Source organism: Lipotes vexillifer, unplaced genomic scaffold, assembly GCF_000442215.2.
Source record: "Lipotes vexillifer unplaced genomic scaffold, Lipotes_vexillifer_v1.1 scaffold512, whole genome shotgun sequence".
Classification (NCBI taxonomy): domain Eukaryota; kingdom Metazoa; phylum Chordata; class Mammalia; order Artiodactyla; family Lipotidae; genus Lipotes; species Lipotes vexillifer.
In genome coordinates this window covers 2,272,103-2,277,004 of record NW_006787695.1, presented here as the reverse complement: position 1 = coordinate 2,277,004, position 4,902 = coordinate 2,272,103, and the positions used below count along the sequence as shown (strand labels likewise).

The window sequence follows — 4,902 nt, the reverse complement described above, 5'->3', positions numbered from 1 at the left end:
AGCAGGAATTGGTGAGTGGGTAACACTTTGTTTAAACAGAATGCTCATTTGTATGCAATTAGTTGACGTGATTTTTTTCCCCCACTTACGTAAATGTTAAGCAGAAAATCCTTTGGGCGAATGTCTTAATTTCTTTGGGCTGCTATCACAAAAATACCACAGACTGGGGGGCCTAAACCACAGATATTTATTTCTCCTGGTGCTGGAGGCTGGATGTCTGAGGTCCTGCCAAGGGCAGACTTAATGTCTGGTGAGGACTCTGTTCCTGGTTCATAGATGGACGTCTTCTCTCTGTGTCCTCACCTGGTGGGAGAGGCGAGGGAGCTCTCTGGGGTCTCTTTTATAAGGACACTAATCCCATCCATGGGGGCTCCACCCTCATGACCTCGTTACCTCCCAAAGGCCCCACCTCCTGACACCATCACCTTGGAGGATGGGGTTTCAATATATAAATTTTGGGAGGATACACATGTTCAATCCATAAATGCAAAGAACGTTTTAAAATATTCACCTTCATTCCTTGGAACACGCACCGTATTTTCTCAATCTAATGATGACATGAGCTAATAAACTAGTGATTTGAAAGGAAAGTGATTTGAAAGGAAAGGACCTATTGGAAAAATAAAATCCACCATGGATCACATGTCCATTTCTTTTTGAAAGATGTTTTGATTTCAGTAATATTAAGATAAAGAGAGTGCCTGAGAATTAAGGACACAGAATAGCATGTTGATCATAATTTAACATTATTCTTTTTATTTGAAGGGGGTGGGAGCCCCGCCACCAGGATTGTCATCATGTGGTGAACTCTCAGGGTACAGCCCTAAGGCTGTAAGACCAGACCCGTGGGGGTTTATGTTTGCACTGGCCATGCCTGTCCTCTGGCAATTGCTTCTTTCCTTGTGACCTTGTACCTAAGTTCAGGTAACTTGTGCCTGATGGGCTTGGTGTCCTGGTGGGAGACTGGGATTCACAGTCATCATCTTCATGTAGGTGGCAGACTATGAGTGACAATTAAGGTATCACCCTAAAAAGCTATGCTTGGTACCCACGATGCCCACATCAGACAGCTCTGTGTACAGCCTCCTCTAGTGCACCCTGGGGACACTGGTAGGGACAGATACATCTCAAGGATTCTCCAGTAAAAACTACCTCCAGAGCCTGTTAAATTGGTTACATACATATTTTCCCATCAAAAGAGTCCAACGTACATGTGATGCTGTGAATGGAACGTGTGTCCTTCATATGCGGAAGCCCTGACCGTCAGTAGGATGATGTTAGGAGGTAGAGCCTTTGGGAGGTGGTTGGGTTTTGATGAGGTCATGAGGGTGGGGACCCCATGATGGAATCAGCATCCTTATAACAAGAGGAAGAGATCAGAGCTCTCTCTTCGTCGTGTGAGGACACGTAGAGAAGGTGGCCTCCTGCAAGCCAGGAAGAGAACATCACCAGGAATTAATGTGTCCACGTCATGATCTCAGACTCCCAGCCTCCAGGACTGTGGGAAATGAGGGTGTTGTTTAAGCCGCCCCGTCTGGCATGTTGTTATTGGCAGCCTGAGTGGACAAACACAAAGTGAGAAAGACACGTAAATGCATTGATGTGAAGTTTCAGCTGGAGAGGAGACTTCAAAATCATTCAGTGTTATTGTCCTGGAGTTGCTGTGATGTATGATCACAAACAAGGGGCTTAAAACATTGCATATTCATCCTCCCCTATTCCTGGGGACCAGACGTCTGAGGTCAGGGTGTCCCAGGGCCGCGCTCCCTCCAGAGGCTCCAGGGAGGGTCCTTCCCGCCTCTTCCAGCTCTGGGGGCTCCAGGCGTCCCTGGGCTCGTGGCCGCAGCCCTCGCGTCTCTGCCTCTGTCTTCCCGGGGCTTCTCCTCTGTGTCTGTGTCTCTCCTCTTCTGTCTCTTAGAAGGACCCTGTCATTGGATTTAGGGTCCATCTGGATAATCCAGGGTAAGGTATTAAACATCTTGAGATGTTTAATCACATCTGCAAAGACTTTGCCATATAAGGTCACATTCACAGGTTAGGGGATTAGAAAGTGAGCATTTGGGGGCTATTATTCAGCTGGTCACACCCACCTTCTGGTTCCTATAGGCTCTGTCCTTTATGGATTGATTCCTGGGAAGTGTCTCCGCATCTCTCAGGCCCTCCATCAGCTCGAGCCCCCGCAGATCAGCAAGCTGCTCACGTCTTTACCAGGGACCCTTTCTCTTTTAAACTCTGGGGAACTATATCATGCATGGCTACTGTCTCTTCGACCTCTTGTGTGTTTAACCCCAAGTAGCTCTGCCTGCCTTCTGTCATGAATTGGAACCACGGCCCGAGGGAGGACTCGATATTTGACAGTGGTTAACTGGTTCCTGGAGTTTTCAGGACCCACTGCAGTGTCTGATCTGGAGATGCCTCGATGGTCCACATGGCATCATACCTCCAGCTCCAAAATGGTCAGCTCCCGGCGTGAACCCCAAATGTGCCACCTCCCAGCTATGAGAGAGTGGGCAAATCACCGTGCCACGCCTCACTTCCTCCATCTCTGAAAGAGGGATTATCATTCTACAAACTACAGTTATTGAGTGGCTTCCAATAAATAATAAAAGGGAAGAGCTCTGGAATTTAGTCGGCACGTACGTTTAGGGGACCCACTGCAGCCCAGGCACATGTCAGGCAGTTTCAGGGACTCAAGTGTCATCGTTTCCAGGACACACACGTTTGCAACAGCACTGGTCACAGTAGCTAAAATGTGGAAGCAAGTCCATCGATGAATGATTAGATAAACAGGATGGGGTATATCTATACAGTGGGATGTGACTCAGCCATGAAAAGGAAGGACTTTCTGACACCTGCTACAACGTGGATGAACCCCGAGCACATGATGCTCGGTGAAATAAGCCAGAGAGGCAAGGATAACTCCTGTAGAATTCCACTCATCATTCAGGTGATTCCTGAATTCACCAGAAGTAGGGTGGTGGTGCTAAGGGGTAGGAGAGGGGGACGGAGATTTAGGATGCAATGGGCACAGAGTTTCAGTCTGGGGCAATGATAAAGTTCTGGAGAAAGATGGTGGGGATGGTGGCATGTGAATGGACTTAATGCCACTCAACTGTGCACTTAAAAAAGGCGAAGGTGGTAAATTGTATGTTGTGTTGTTTTATCACAGTTAAAAATTACCAGGGGGGAAAAGCATGCATTCCAGGAGAGGGAGAAAGATAACAAAAGTGGAACCTAGTTCATCCATGAGACAACCCAGGCACTGTTGAGAATTCTTAAGGGCATCAAATAGGGAAAGTGACCAGTGGCCGGGGGTAGTGGTGGGGTGGGGTGTGCCTAAGAAAGCACACTGGTGTTGAGACAGCGTAGAGGGGGTGGCGTCGAGGGCAGGCAGGCTCTGGGCAGGGCAGAGCCCCAGGGCCATCGCGGAGACATGGAGCTCATTTTAAGGGAAATTTGGGGACTGTGCCTGGTGTTGATTTGTGCAGCTTTGGGGGCATTTTCCAAAACACTTGTCATTCCTTCTCTTTCTAACAGGGCAAGTCTGGGCCACATCCCACAGATTGGTAAAACTGGGTCATGACAGGTGGTTCCCTGACCGGCAGGTAGGGTTTTGTTTAAGGTAAAACCAGCTTATATCTAGGGCATGGTCCTCACAATTGGACCTTTCTATACGATTGAATACATAGGACATAAGACGTGGTTGCCTTAAACATTAATTTGTATTCCTTCTGCAGGCTGGGATGGGGAGAGGAAAAAAGTGTAGACCTGCAGTATTTGGAGCAGAATGTGCGTTTAATGAAAGAGAATCGTCCTGGACTACCTCTTCAGCGAGGGGAGAGCGGGGAGGTGGGCATGTGTCCACGTGTGGTGGATGAGTCACCGTGATGCATGTGTGCAGAAGTGTTCCTGGATCACAGCCCCATTTATTCAATTAAGGTGGCAGGTGAAGCTCGCAGGAATAAAGGATCATTTTTTATGCTGTTTACACATTAGGGGGTCTCTGGGGACTACTTACATGGGGGTTATAAATGCATCAGGCACGGCGTATAACCTCGGATGATTGGAGTGTTTCTGAGCAGACGTGGGTTAATTGATTTCTAATGGAATATTCACAGGCACTTGGGCTGGGAGCCTTGCCCGCCACCCTCGCCAAGTACAGGGAGGCCGTGTTGCAGAGATCAGGAAATTAAATCAAACACGCCTTTCCTACAGATTATTCAATTCTTTGTTTTTATGGCAAGGACCGTAGCTGAGGGGGTCCTTGGGATCCAGCCCTTTTGTGGGCTATAACATATGTTCCCTGTGTTTCCTAAATTCCTCTGAAATTTCCAGGTAGATATCCAAGTAGTCCTCTCTCACACAAGTAGGCAATTTTATGGAATTAAAACGCGGTGCAACGTCTAAATAAAACTCACCTGGAAAAAGAATTCAGGTTATTTATTGTATTTTCCTGTCTTGGAATTTCCTGATGGCTGACGTAGGTGACAAGGATGCATCCAATTCACGTCTCCTTGGGCCGCTGATGGTGTCAGTATTTTCTCCTACCAAGGCTTCCTATTGATGATAATTACGGCATAACACTTATTTGTACATTTCTAGCTATTGTCTCATTGCCACCTACAATGCTGCACAGGAGTCACATTGCCAGAAAATACACGGTATGAGAAAAAGGGAAGACAGGTTGTATTAGCCAGGGTACTCCTGGGAAACAGAGCCAACAGAACTTGACTACGTATCTATCTGTCTGTCTATCTGTCTGTCTATCTATCATCTATGTATCTATCTATGTATCTATCTTTTTTTTTTGGCGGTACGCGGGCCTCTCACTGCTGCGGCCTCTCCTGTTGCAGAGCACAGGCTCCGGACGCGCAGGCTCAGCGGCCATGGCTCACGGGCCCC

At 47.7% G+C, this 4,902-nt stretch overlaps 1 pseudogene; it reads right to left on the bottom strand.

Annotated features, from left to right (window-relative positions):
• LOC103087481 (mitochondrial import inner membrane translocase subunit Tim8 A pseudogene) overlaps window positions 1-4,902 on the bottom strand; it is a 13,198-nt pseudogene that overhangs the window by 1,221 nt on the left and 7,075 nt on the right.